A 15,645-nucleotide genomic window follows, 5' to 3' on the forward strand; every position below is an offset into this window, starting at 1 on the left:
AGAAAAATGTAATAAACAACTTGTCCAAAAACTACAAATAAATAAATAAATAAAATAAAAGGTGACAAGGAATTTATCTAATTAAAAAAGAAAAAAATGAGAGAAAAATGTTCTGGAAAACTGTTTTTTTATAATTATATATTTGCTAACATTTTTAGCATTTTCTTGTTGTGTTTTTGTTTTTTACTTTAGGCTACTTTTTTAAAATTTATTTTTCTCTTATTTTCCTGTAATTTTCTTGTAACTTTTTACAAATTTTGGGGCAATTTTTGTTAAGATGTCCATCGAAATCCAATGTTTTAGGAAGAAATCAAACCAATACGCTAAGGTTTCAAAGGGTTAACCATAATACTCTAATATACTTTAACACCCTCTTTGCATTTTTTGGTTCTCTTTTTCATTTTATAATTCACACATATCAACTGTAGGATAATCCTGACAGGTGGTCTGCACACAAGGGCTGTGGCAGTTATTGTGATTGTCGATTAATCTTTCGTTTTTACTAATTTTTTCTTTAAAAACGACTCCAATTAATCAATTAGTGGACAGTTTTTAAAATTGTTGACAACTAGTTGATTAACTGTAACAGCTCTGATGCACATATGTTTTGCTTCTTGTTGCTATAATTGTTGATTGTCTCAGTCACTTTTCTGTTATTTTTTTAGGGTAAAACAAGACATTTGAAGACTCAGGTCACTTTGGGTTTGAGGATTTTAAAAAGGCATTTCTTCCAATTATTTTGACATGTGATAGAATAAACAATCAGAGAACTGAGGAAATAGTCGGCAGATTAAAGGATAATGAAAATAATTGTTAGCTGCAGATTTAATGAAGCGTGTCTGACTGTAAGAAATCAGGGGAGTGTGAATTTCATAGTGTTATATTCAAACAGCGAAACACCAAATGTAACAGGAATGATTCATTTGTGATGCACTGCGTCCACTTTTCGTCAAGTCTTATGTGATTTATAGTGTTTGTAGGTTTGTTGTCTTCTAAAATGTTGTTCTGTATAATCCAACAAATTTAAGATTTTTTTTCTTATAATCCAATCAAATGAATCACATTGGCAAATATTTGGATGATCACTTAACCATTTAAGTCATTCATTTAAGCAAAAATGCGAAACACCAATTTGTTCAGACTTCTCAAATGCACAGATTTATTGTTTTTCTGTTTTTCATCATTTAAAACTTCAAATTCCTGCTTTCTAGACTGGTGATTGAAAAAAAAAAGCTAGTATTTTGAAGATGTCATCCTGGCCTCAGACACGTTACACACTAAATGATGAAATGATGAATGAAATTGACAGCTTGATCCATGAAGAAATGAACAGTAGCCAGAACTGACTGAGGTGAACGCTGACGTATGATAACATGATCAGACATTTCTTAATTACACTCATTTCACTCGTAGGTGATTCACACTGAGATATTACGTCTTAGTTATTACCGATAGACATTAAGCCACAAGCGTAAACTGTAAATCATGATTGATAAAGCGAACATGTAAAAACAGAGGAGGACTTCATGGCTGGCATTAGTCATGTCCTGATTATTTCCTGAGGCAGAGGAAGGTGAGACAGCAGACATGTATCATGACACCTGTAACACGGACACATTTACAAGGACGTGTGAGTCATCCTGTCGCTGTTTAGGCATTGTTACACTGGGTTTGTCTGAGTCACGCTCACACATACGTAACAGCTGAGCACGAAACATCTGGGAAAACTCATTAAACTTGGGGTGATAATTTTGGCCGCCTGTCAGATTGCAGCGTATTTAAGCGACAGTATCTGATTTTCACTTAAATTCTTAAGTCATTATCCTCACCAGCTGCTTTCCCAAGACTGTGCACTATTAGAAGAGGTCATGTCAGGAAAACATTTTGATTCCTGTTGTTATAGATCAGTAATCCGACAAGAGAAAGCTGTTTACTTTGGAAAAAGGCGGAGTGAAAATAAATAAATAATGTTTTGTTGACCTGTCCGAGACTATTGCAGCTATTATTTCCCCAAAGTCTGGAATCGTTTGGCCGAGAGCTTTATTCTCATAAATCACCTGAAGGCCATATCACAAGCAGCATTAATATGATAGTGGGACAGCAGGAGTATATTGAGGAAATAATATTTTTCCTTCAGTAAATGATCAACCAGAGTATTGGTCGCTTTGATCAGTTATTTTATGAGTTTATTTATAGAAGATGAAAGCAGGAAAAAGGGAGTTAAGATGAATATAAAGGAGGAAGGAGACAACATGGTCACTACAAATTTTGGCAGCAGTGGTGGAGCAGGGGGTGGGGGGCGGGGGGGCAGTTAGGAAACAATTATGAGGCTCTCATATCAGGGACCCGGTCCTGGATCCGAGTACACTTGATCCCAAAGTCTAGTTCATTTGATTAATGTGAACACGGTATACCATATCTCCGCCGATCCACCCCTGAGTCCACGTTATTCTCCAGTGCGGTATGTACCGAAACGCTGAAGTGGACTGGTATTTAATGCGACTACACTGAATACTTATATGAAACCTTCTCAGTCTGATATTAATGCCTCTATATGAGACTATATAGCGCCGTGGACAGACCCAGATCCAGCTCTGCTCCTGCTGGAGGCGGAGAGCTCTGTGCCCGACAGCAGTGGTTCCTCCTCCAGCCAGGAGCAGAGCCGTGTCCGTCTGCAGCGCCCTCCTCTACCTGGTCCCCGGGAAACCTGCTCAGCCTTACAGCTATTTTTCATTGCAGTAAAACAATCCCCTGTGACCATAGACCACCATCATAACAGCGAGGTCTGTAAAACTGTTGTCGAACTGCAAACAAGGTCAATCATGACTCTTTCTATTTTGAGTATTTTAGCCTTGTTGGCTGCATATTTGTAAAACTTTCCCAGAGCTAAGAAAAGCGTGACGGCATCACAATGTAAAGTCTGTGAGCTGAGGGAGAAGTTTTGCACAGTGCAGAAGTAAACCCGGAAATTAGAAAACTTTTTTCGGCATATGCGCCAGGTGAGCAACTCCATTGGAATGAATAGGTGCCATTTTTAGTCCGGTGACTTGGTGGTTTTAAAGCAGAGTATTCTCTTTCATTATAAAGCTGAAAGATGAGCAGTGGGGGAGTCATACCCGTCATCAACCTTGTATGAAAACACTCTCAGATGCCAATAGGATGTTGATGCACCAGGATTTTTTTCTTTGGCAAATATGAAGTTTTTTACCCAAATGATGTACAGATTTTTAAGCAATCTTTTATCTGAAATGGCTTCAAAAATAGTGCATATAACTTCTGTAAATATGAAAAAAAAAGTCCCCCCGTGGGGCATGTTGGGCAAGGCCCCCGCATGTTTACAATGTGTGACTCCGCCCCTGTTTGGAAAGAATTAGGACATGGAAAGCTGCTGAACCTCTTTTGTTTTGGGATGCTGTGTTAGTGGAGCTTCAGGTTTATAGATACAGAGTCAGAGGATTGATAAAATTATTCTGAAAAATCGAGCTTTGTCTGGACATTCCTGCATGGCATGTCTTCTTCACAGCTTGCTGTTGTCTCAGAGAGCCGCAGTAACAGAACAACACGTATCATGCAGACGCTGGAATTCATTAGGTTTATCTTCACGTGACGCTAACGCTCAACCCATTAACCGCCTGAGCTAGATCTCTTCTTCAGCGCAGCGTCGTCCCCTCAGCTTTCCCTCCCTCACATGTGACCACCAGCTTTAAGGTCACACAGATCCCACATTTTCACTGATGATGTTTGCGGTGACTCGAGTGTCAGGGTTTTCCACAGTGAGCTCAGAGGAAGCTGATTAAACTCAGAGGAAGAGCTCGTACGGGGGTGTGATGGAGCTGAAATTCAGCGCCACATGAACAGAGTGTTTTTGTGTTTAGTTTTTATGAAACCCAACACCTCATTCTGTGGTGTTTTATATCACCGAGGAGTTTGTAAATTAGGTTTTTCAGGACTCTTGTAAAAGATGATGGACATTCATGTGCAGAGGCGTGATTAAAGCGGTTGTAGAGGCGGGTGGAGGAGCTTCTGTTAACGAACACAAACTCCAGGCCTGCGCTGCACTTAATGAACTAAACAGTCAGAAGGTCATACGGCGGCCTCTCTAACGCCACTAATCCACTCTCTACACTTCTATTCAAAGCCCCGGCTGCCTTTTATATTGCTCATTTAATCCCCTCCATGGCAACCAGGAAAAGCATTTTTCCTTTCTCCTGGCTGCACAATTATTGTCCCAGTTTCTTTTGGAGAGGATGTTTGTTGCGGGTCATCTGTCTATTGCTGCTCAAGATGTGTGGACCCAAAAAAAACAAAGGGCCAGTTGGAGAAAACGTCTTTCCAACCAAACCTCTCCAACCACTGTCACTTAAAAACAGGTTTTATTAGCTGATTGGTAACTCGGAGGGTGACAATTATCAGGTGCTGCAGCCTGCATTCTGCTGTGTGGCAATAGTTTCCTGTGTGCGTGTGACAAACCTGTAGGACGAGCCATGTCCACAGGTTGTTGTGGCACCTGTGCACCTGCCTACTTAGCTAAAAATAAAGGTTGACTTAAGCATCTGTCAGCCAAACCGCAATCTCCCCTCTAATTATCCCTGAAATCCCTTCATCTGCACTGCATTACTGAAATAATGCAGGAAAAGTCAAAATGTGACGTCTGACAAGCTCACAGATGAGTTAAATGTCAATATACACATGAAATATTGTGTTTAACAGTTTGTGGTTTCCACTTGGAGACATTTCCGTCAGTGGCGCCTGCTGGGCTGATTTCACATGCTGGATGTCTCACATCATGATTTGTTACTTGTCTTGCCAGCCATGTGACCGTCCTTTCTCCCTGGTGAGCTAGAAGCATTCACACATGTTTAAAATAGGGCAGTTTCACTCTGTGGTCCGGCCCCGGTGATAGATGGGACCCCGGGGCCTTCGTTTTATGGCTCCCCGGACCCTTTGTGCGTTGACAAGGGCTCAACAGTTACAGTCGGAGAGGAAGAATGGATTTATTTTGTGGGCTCTCAGCAAAGTCCCAGGTTCTTCTCAAACCCCCTGGAGACATGGTCCAAAATGTCAGCCTCAACATCAGAAACAAAAAACTGGGAAAATTGTAGCGCAGTTAAGATGCGTCGTCTGGGACATTTTCAGATATATATGCAGCTTTTTTTATGTTGTCAGTCTTGAAGCAAATATTATTAGGGGCCAGATTTGTTGTCATAGTTCAATTATTATGATAATTACATAACTATTTTAGAAAATAAAAGGACATCGGCTGCTGTTGGAGCCGTTACACCACCATCCGTCCCGTTTATTGTTTTATACTTATTTATTTAGGGGGCACTCGGCTACAACATTGATACTAATGCTAATACTTGCCACTGAAAAACAAACCTAAAGCAATGAAAACAATGTCTTCTTGTCTGTAAAACTGATTGTCCAACCCTTCAATGATCGTTTAGCACAACTAAACGCTGAATATGAGGACCAGAAGGTCAAATTAACTTTCATAAACTTACATAGCAACAGAGGTTAAGTGTACTAACCACTGTTGTCGCCGTCGGAGTGTATTGTCAACAAGATGGCTCCCACCTGTCAATCAAAGCGGCCACGCCCTTCATTTATATAACTTTAACAAGTTCTATAAAACTGTTGCCATGAATGGGAAAATTAGCCTCAGAGAATGAAACTATCTTTAGTACCAGGTTGAAAACATGTTCTGCTGTAAAGTTGAGCAATTTTACATGGCGGTCTACGGCCTCGAGTTCAGCTTCGGCTTAATTTTTTGGCCCCGGAGCTGCTGCTTGATCATACGTGATAGTAAACTTAATATGTTTTGGACAGTCTGACAGACAAAAGAACTTTTTTAATATGTTCTCCCGAGCTGTGGGAAATTGTAACAGTCCTTAAAGTAAATTTCCAAGAGAAAGTCTTTTGCAGGAGCAAGATACTGCAAGATTTAACCTGAGGCTCATCTACGATCATTAAAACCATTTTCTGTCTTCAAAGAGTCTGCAGAGCGTTTCAGGCACAAGCTGTTGCATGTAGCGGATCCTCCTTTGAATACAGCTCCCCCGCTCCTCCAGAAACACACTCACAAAGAGAAAAGAAGTGTTTTATGCTCCTGACCGTTGATAACACCTGCTGCTTGGTTCATGCTGGCAGTTGTAATTCTCTTTGACCTCAGTGAGTGTTTTTGAAAGTGTTTCTCTGCCCTGGAGTGTCAAATAAAGTCACCTACAGGCTTTAAACTACAGGCACAGAGTTCCCAGTATACACCTGTTTTTTCCTGCTGACTCTGTCATCACTCTCACAGGTATTTACGCCCGTCACATTTCCACAAAGTGTCCCCCTATGATAAAGTTTCACCAGTGTCAGCGGGAGGTGATGAAGAAAAAGCTGTGAACAGTTTACTATTCAGGGCAGTTTTTTCCTCTAAACTGACACCAGTTATCAGCACTGTTGCAGTGACAGTCCATCGCAACAGTTTAGTTACAGCGTGCAGACTTTACAGTGACAGTGAATATCCAAATACTCGGCCAGGGAGCAGAGAGATAAGAAGCGCAATTGTTTGTTTGATAAAACAGGAAACTTTTGTTACTGGATACTGCTATAAATAGCCGTCCTCTTTTGGCTCTGAGAGGATGAGAAAAGAAAAAGCGGTGAACTTTGAGAAGATGTGCTGCGCCAAAGTCTATTTTTGGTCAGTGGCCTTTAAGTAGTTTGTTTCTCTTGAGCAATAACTCTGAGAAAGTGGAACAAACATTTACCTCATGTTTAAAGTTGAAATTGAGTTCAGCGTGTTGTATTTCTTTATTAAAGTGGATACCTGGTATTGTTCAGTCATTTTAAAATATATGATACTCAGAAGTATAAGCTGGTATTTGAATATGAGGAGCAGTATTTCATTAATAAACAGGACACCAGGGGTTGTTTTGTCATTTGAAAAAGTCATGAAAAGACTAATGTGGCAGTTTAACACTTTGTATAACAAACAAACCTCACAGAGGGTGATCAGGCTTGTGTCAGTGCGGTAATGTGATTACATTCTTACAGTGAGAGAGTCTATGAGTGTTTCAGACCATTATATTACTGCTTGTACTCCTTGTCTATGAATTATGCAGGTCTGTAGTGAAGGAATACATTGAAAATGTGATATTTTTTATACTGTAGACAATTAAAGAGATGTACTATCGCCTCCTTAAGCCTTAATACACTAGAAGACTTTAAAAAGACTTTTTCTTTGTCAAAGAGAGGTCTGTAGCATTTTCTGACCACCTTGTATCCTTCTCCACTTCATTGTGGTACCAATGGGGGTGATTGAGGCACTCTTGGTCACTCCACCAGTTTCTCCTCATTGTCCAAGAAAACCGAGACGTATTCACAGTCTTGCACGTCCCCAGATGCCCCTCCTTGTTTACTGTCTTCTCAGTTTACTGCTTCCTGCATGGTGGTGGAGATATGGTTAATGACAGTGTTCACGCCATTGAACTTCAGTGTTCGCGTGAGCCAAGACTAAAAACTTACAATAATATTAAGCATGTTTGATTGATCAGAACATCAAGATTAGAATAAGACAGTCTGAGTTTCATGACCACTGAGCATCAAGCATTCGAGATCACAGGAGTGTGCACCAACTTTTGCAGTTTGTTTAATACAAGAAATTGTTTGCGACAGTGAACTAGTTTAAATATTCATGTGGTCTAAGGCCGGCATCAGGCCAATGAGATGCTCAGTTCCCAGCAGTGGAAATCAATAATTTTACATTCTGAATTGCAAAGGTAGCGCCCCCTATGTGCCTCTCACGATCATTTTAGTAAAGCTTTAAAATTGTGCATTGTTTATGTCTAGGTTTACTATCTTGCAATCTTGCTTACTGACATTGTTGGCGCATTTCTGCGTTTCTTGGCGGTTTACCACCTCTAACGTTCGAACGGCGGAATAGTGTATAAAACTAGAGGCAGGATGTGAGAATCGTCCCCCCTGCATGTTGGGGATGATCCTAATTTTACCTGACAATTAAATAGAAGTTTCGACATAGACTGGTCAACTACTCTAAAAGTAAGAGAATTGCACCGTGCATCATGAACATTGCAAGTTTTCCTACAGAACATGACAACAAACACTGAATAAGAGTCAAATGATAGTATTTTTTTAAAGCAATATTGTTCAGAAAAATATATCTTTAACATAAATAACAATAAGTTTAACCAGTGAGTATTTCTGGTGCGGAATACAAAGGGTGGCAATGTTTAATCGGCTTGCAGACTAATCATGCACTTCCCAAGTGCATGGGTTTGGTCAGTGGTCTGCATGATAAAAAAACTCCACAGGGTCCCTTTACCATTTGATGTGGGGACATTTCCATCGTAAATAAAATTAATCCACTGGGTCTTCTCCGGGTCGGATGGCAGTAATTGGTAGAGACTTTTGTGCCCATTCCTGCAGCCTACAACAGAGCAACCAGTGTGCTTTACCCGTGCTTTACACATCTTAATTGGTGTAGCGGAGCCCATAAGTGAGGAAAAAAAATAATAACTGGAGGTGTGGCTACTCCCTTTTCTACATCACAAGGAGAGCAAAATGTGACTGGTTCTTCTGGACAGACATTTCCTGAAGCGAGATCACGGGAGCAAGTAAGACAGAGAGAAGATGCACTTTTCTCATTCTTGGGGGCCTATAGATAGGTCGGGGACACATATTTTTATTGGAGGAGCATGAAAAAGTGTATTTTGCATGATATGGGACCTTTAAAGTTTAGTCAAGACATAGTCAGTGATGAGATATTGAGCGCGATGGAGGGAAGAAACAGTCTGGTTTCTGAGGGAGGCCAAAGAGTTGCAGTTGAACGGAGGCATCACCAGCTGCCACTGATTTCAAAAACTGACCTCAGTCATGTGATATGTAGCATGCACTCAACAACTTAATGCAGTTTATTCTGCCTTGATAAATGGGGGAGTCGACCGAGGGGTGAGCCAATTCTTGCAAGCGTCAGATATGAGACGAACTCTTTGCTATTTTTCGTCTGTGTGTTAAGTGATCCAGCAGAAAGGGGTTTCTATCACTGAGCTCCATCTGTCTGAATCATCATTATGCCAAATGGAAAAAGGTCTGGAGAAGTGATTGAAGGTGATCTCCTTCACAACCACCAGGCGTCTCCTGGAAGCAGAACCCTGATAGAGTTTGAATGCTTTGGTCGCGCTGAGGTTTTTTTTTTTTGGTGGCAATCGCTCCAAGCTGCTGTTTAGACTGTTTTCCAGGTGTTTTACACTTAAAGAAACACTCACCAGATGTGTACAATCTGCTTTGTGGCTGCTGTTTCAGTGCTTTACATGCTTAATTTAAAATGTACCAATATGAGCAGACTTTTTTCACTGTTTTTATTATTAAGAAGAGAATTTGAAGATAGAATTGAGGATTCTTTGTGTTTGATTTTTGCAGAATTACAGCTTTTGGTTCATGCCCATTTTAGACAAAATGAAGAAAGTTTCCTACAGGGGAAGAGAGCGTAATGACTCACCTAATTGCAGAAATGCTATTAAAATGCCTTCGACATTCAGCAGCACCCGTTTGCTTTGCCCAAAACACAGATTCTCAGTTGTAAGGTGCCATATTAGGTCTTTGCTCTCTGGCTTTATGTTGGAATAAAGGTGTGTCTCTGTTTTTTATAGAGGAAAATAGCGCACAGGAAACAGCATGCAGCACTCTGCAGGATCAGAAATGTTTCGGGTTTTTTGCCAAGTCACATACTGAATTAAACCAGCAGACAAAAGTTACATGTATCACATTTCACAGGTTTAGGAAAGATGGTGGCTTTTAAATGGGAAATAAAACAGATGAAAGAGAGAGAGCGATAAAGAGAAAGACAGAGAGAAATGTAGAAACTCTGTGGTTTTGGCCTTTTCTATATTGACTCCCTCAGGATAGAGACATTTCCTGAGATCTACGAGAAATCGTACAGCGGATGTTGATGTTTCGCTTCCCAGCCCACTGTTGTTAATTTTGTGGCATTCTTGAGATAATAACAGCTGAACTGCTAAATTGTGTTTAGTTTTGTCTCTGTCAGTGTGCGACTTTCACCCCTGTTAGAAGGCTATAGGTGGAGTTTTGGAGTCAGCGTGGCTGCCTCTCACGGATCTATTAGAACAAACAGTTTGTGCTCTGCAGTCACCCAAAGTGCTTTAACTCCCTCTCTGTTTCCTCCTGTGGGACATCCCCTCTCACCTCCTGGATCTTCCCTCATTACACCAAAAGAGCCGGTCACGCAGGGGCTTTGGGTCAACCAATGATGTCCCGTATTTGGAGAAGATTCATCATGCTCTAGCTCCTGCTGTGTCCCGAGTCTGCTCACAGGACGAGGCCGGCTACAGTGCAGGCAGTGTTTCTTATCTCTTTATTTACAAAGGCTCCTCCCTGCTGAAATCTGTCAAACTGTATCAGATCTTCTGCTCATGACCACCGAGGTACTAACAAACCGTCGACAGCTCGCTTCCCTTGTGGGTTTCCTTCGATTTGGTATGATGAGTCAAAACAATGAGCAACGAAGCTGCGAGAAGAAAAGATCCTGCTTTGGAGGAAAATTAAATTTTGGTGTAATTTTGGAACAAGCTCAATTTGAAGACTGTTATTCCAAATATGACAGTATTTTGAATCTGATACTGTTAATGTAAACAGCGTACTCCCCTTTTGATATTCCCAGTGTGGCCTTTTACTAATTAAGCATTTTCCGCATTCCAGTAGCATTCAGAATATGCGTCCCAATCGAGGTTTTTACCACAGTTTAAAACAGATGGCCTCTTGTCTGTTTGTCTGTCATGGATACAAAAAGGCCGTGGGATGGAAATGCATACCCAAATGAAAAGCCCATAATTCTGGTCTGAAAGAGAAACTCACCTACTTTCAAACATTATTCAAGACTTGGATATTAACGGGACTTTGGACATGTGCAAAAGATTGTAACGCTGACCTTTTCAAGAAGGCGATGGAAGGAATGGAAGAGGGAGGTTATGCTTGCGCGCGTGGAAAACTTTGAAAAAATCCTATTTTGATGCAAAACTGGAGTATGCACGGCTGCATGTTAACGGAAATATTAGTGGAATATTCATTTCCATTAGCCATGTCAATAACTTAATAGGAATAAAGGCTAATATTTTGTGAATGTAAACATAGTTGTTGTCAGATAAACCCAACACTTGATTCAACATCAATGAGTGAAATGTCCAAACTCAATGTACTCTGTGGGTTTTACTGTACAGCTTTCTTAGTTTGTACATGTTGGCCAATATAAAATGCTTTTCATGAGGCCAGCTCCCAAATGTGGGGCACGGTTGTCTCGACCCGACTGGGACTGACCTGGATCCCTCTCTGTGACCTGACCTGCAGCTTTGAAGTGAGGCTCTCTCAAAGGGGACAAAGTGTGTGTGAAGCCAGACAGCTGAAATGGGCCAAAACTTTTCACGGGGGCGGCTGATCGAGCCAAAGAGAAATGCATTCATCTTTGAATGATTATGAGATAGTTTGATATGCAACAATGCTGCAAGATTGGAAATGACTTTGAGGTCGTGCACAGAGCTGAAAGGTCGGTGTTTAACAGTTGAGATCAGACGTTTAGACCGCATGTGCACAATCAAGTGTTATTAATTAATCAACGTGTGAAGTCTACTGCACTAATGTAAGACCCTGTGCAACACGTGTGGGTCAGATCTGTCTTCAGTCCATCATTACAGCTCTATAGAAGATAACCGATGCCCGTACCCCCCACTGACCCACATGCATTCCTCCATGCATCCGTTCTTTATGCCTGCTACCTCAAGTGTAAAGGGGACACTGTTTTCCCAGGTCTGCTGTGGGCCTCTGTCCTACCATCCATGTATTTGATAAAGTTTAAGCTTTGCCACACGTGTCTCCGCTTTCTCAAAGAGCACATTGCCACATGTGCAAAAATCTGTCTCTCTTCCTGGCTTGTATATATTACAGGTTTTTGAGACAATGAAGGCTCAGTGTAGCGTAACAAGTGTTAACCTTGAATCTGGTTCGTTTCTTTGTTAATATTTCAGCCGAGAGGTGACTGAAACTCCCTCTTCTGAGAAACCAGGAGTCGCATGCCTTGCAGGGCTCTCATGTATCCCGATTATATTCCCATTTTTCAGTGGGTGTGGTGTGCCGGCCTACTGTATGCATGTATTGTTTTCCTGAGGCGGTGAGAAATGATTTATAGGCTTCCACCTGATCCAGATTGGAGTTTTGCCCCAAAGCAAGGCAATAAAGAGATTTCAGGGTGATAAAAGGGTTTCTGAACTTTCTCAACCTTTCCGTCTTTCTCGATTGTTTATTTGCGTCTGTCTCAATGCCCGTAGCAGTCCGGCTTTCTCAGTGGCAGCTGGTAATCCACTTCAGCTCTGCTACCAGGAGTGTCCCGCGTCTCCTTATAAGGGCAAACTCACTTGTGGGCTTGACAAAAGTGAGTTTAAAGTACTGATCCGATCTGGTGCCTGGCTGCACTCTAACCTTCAGCCTGCTCTGGAAATTATTACTGTAGCCCTCATTTAATGCACAAACACACAGAGTACCCCCCACCTCTCACTCATGCACGTGGGCCCGCACGCGTGCAGAAAGTATACGTACTCCTTTGTGTCAGGGAATTTGCTCGACACGCCATAGATCACAAAGTAGAAAGTGTTAAGTAGAAAAACAGCAAATGAGAGAAGCACATGCAGCGGGAGTCAGAAGGTCGGGACGCGGCCTGAGGGGTCGTTGTGCTCCCAGACAGGGCTGGGTGTGTGAATGTAGACGTTGTCCACACTGCGGCCTGTGATGTTTGACCTGACCTGTGTGAACCACAGCAGTGAATTTTGCAGTACAGGTTTTTGAGTTTGGAATCCTGTACTTTTCTTTGTGGTATATTTACATGTTATTCTAGAAAGAGAGAAGTTTTAGGTGCTGTGTCTGCAATTTTTGTAACTTGCTCTTGGACCTCACATGGGTGCTGTTTATGGTTGGAGGCAACAGACCCATAAAATTAACTGTCACAGCAAAATAAGAAGAAAATACAGACAGAGGGCAGAGTCTCTGCAGATAAATACACCACCACACACTTCTCGTAGGTCATAAGTGATGACTGAGAGGGAATACTTTACTTTGAGTCTATCAGGGCTGTACCTGACTCAGATTTCTGTCAGTCAGGACAGATTTGGTTGTTCATTATGAATATTCGACTATTCGTTCCTTTTTTTCCTAAAAGAGTTTGAGAGTTTCAACAGAGTTTGGCAGGATGTTCAGGAATGATGGCAACTTTTTCATAAGAAAGACCTCCATGTGACGGCGAGCTAACTGCGCTAACAAGTGATCAGAAATGTGCAACAACATTTTTTGCCAACACTAGATATCAAACAAAAGCCAGAGACTGTATTTTATTAAGCTGGTGTGAGCTGTAAATTCACTTCTAAGCAGAAGGCAGACGTTGAGCTAAATCTGGAACCTGAAATGAGCCCAATATTAAACTATTACTATTAAACTATTAAAAGAAATCTGCTTGACTTGAAGAACCTCAGTCAAATGAGGGGTCTCCTATTGATAATTCAAATCTTAAGCTTTCAGATGGCAGCCCTAGAGTCTATACCTTGTTTTTGCATAGTATACCTTTAAAGGCAAAATTAAGATTTAAATCCAAACATATCTGTAGTAACTGGCAGGACTTCAAATCTGACCAGGCTCCATATACCCCCTTCATCACCAAAAGAGTATACCCAGTCTTATAGTATATAACGTGACATACACGTACTAAGACTCAGCCCAGTTTACAAAGTAATATCTAATCCATGTTTCAGTAACGATGGATAAGTGTTGCAACAGACGGGTATGTTTAAGACAAATCTGAACATGCACAACATTTTCTCTCTATTTGCACGGTGATTTCCAAGTGGTCTGAATCTTTTCACTTCCACGGGTTTACCATAATCCCCTTTCACTGTTGCACCCACAGGTAGTTGTTCCAGCCTGTGCATTTAGCTCAGCCTTGGACGACACTGAATAGCAGCTCAGAATAACCTCAAGTTGTTTCCATATTTGACCACTTCTGAGTCTGTTTTCCATGTGTGTCACAATAAATTAAACTTAAAAAATCACATTTAAATGGCTTTCACGTGCCACAGCAGATGAGTTCAGAGGGTGTTGCTGTCCTCAGGAGTGTGTCACCAGCTGGTCGGGATTACTGCTAAACATGCACTCTCTAATTGGCTGTGATTAATTGAGCTGCTTTAGTCAGATGTCTTTGGATAGGTTTGAGGTTTTAGACTCCATAGAAAGCTGCTGCTTCGCAGGAAGTGACTCAAAGCGACCAACGGTGCAGCACAAGCCCTTGCAGGCCTGTTTGTGAAACATTGAAATTTTTTTTGTATTTTGCTGCTCACCGCAGTGTGATTGCAGCCAAATAAGGTAATCATTTTCTGTTTTATGTCAGTGATAATAAAAGAGTCAGGAAGAAACATTCTTAAGAAAGAATTAGCTCCAGTTTCTACAGGATTGTCTTTTCTCTCCTCACCCTGTCAGTCACCTCCTCCGTCCTTTTCCTCGTATTGTGTATCACTGCCTGAGTCAGGTGACTGCTGAGGCTAAAAGGTGTGACAGCAGCTTCCTCAGATCCAGTGATGAGTCCTCAGTTTGTACAGTAGACCAGACTGTACCGTGACTGTCCCCCCGCCGTCATTAAAGGTGCTGACAGCTCTGTGACGTCTCGATGATGGCATTGTTTTCAGTAAAACATATTTCTTTGCGTGACCTATTTGTTATGTGTTATTTCTGACTCATGTGTCTGTTAGCACTAGAGACGCTCTCTGTCTGGGTGAACGGCTGCTCTCTGCTGGGTCACAGTGCTGTTGTTGTTTGGAGCCACAGTGACAGTTGGTTACCCAGAGGTCTGTGTGGCTCACTTTGGAAAATGCCTTTGGGGACGGTCAGTGTTGGAAGGTGCTGTCACTGTGTAACTGCATTGATTTTTTTCCCCTCTTTTTACTCCTGCTGACACAGTTGACTACTGTCATGTCAAGGTTTTTTCAAATGGACTTTGCTCCTGCACGAGAGTGTGTTTCCGTCTCTGGTACTTTAACGGTCACTGTGTATTCTTTGGCAAGCGGCCAAGTTTAAGGTGTGTTTTATTTGCTTGGGTTTCGCCCACTCATTACGCTCCTGTTCACGGAAGCAACTGGTCGACTTTTTTTTATTTTCCTCTTTTCAGATTCGTAAAGGAAAAAACAGTTACAGCTGCTGGATTTGTGCCAGCAGGATTAGCCAGTTGAACTGTGTGTTCAAATGATGCAACCAATCCAAACTGATGCATGCAAACATCTGTGCACTGATTGGTCCGTTTAAAACTGCTCGTGATAGAGCAGGTAAAAGACATGATGTGCAACTAACTAAGAGGCTTAAATTTAAATTAGGTCTCTTTTTCAGAAATAGATAGTGCTTCACTTTTAGCGGCAGGTTGAAGATTGTTCACGCAACATTTTTATCAGTTCGTGACCATGCAGATGTTATTTGCATGCACGCTCTCTCTCATACCTTTAACCCTCTTGATGCTGTGTATACTAGTTTTCTACTCTCTGTAGATCTACTACATGTGAGGGTTTTAGGACCTATTATAGTATCCTCTATGAGAGAAAATTG

The 15,645-nt window shown here is 41.5% G+C and overlaps 1 protein-coding gene across 4 annotated transcripts in view; it reads left to right on the forward strand.

The window, feature by feature from the left end:
- The window catches only part of smtnb (smoothelin b), a 62,802-nt gene that overhangs the window by 786 nt on the left and 46,371 nt on the right, over nt 1–15,645 (forward strand). The gene's annotated exons all lie outside the window — the stretch shown is intronic.

The sequence above is a fragment of the Plectropomus leopardus genome, chromosome 4 (genome assembly GCF_026936395.1).
Source record: "Plectropomus leopardus strain MGB_pleo_1.0 chromosome 4, ASM2693639v1, whole genome shotgun sequence".
NCBI classification, from domain to species: Eukaryota; Metazoa; Chordata; class Actinopteri; order Perciformes; family Serranidae; genus Plectropomus; species Plectropomus leopardus.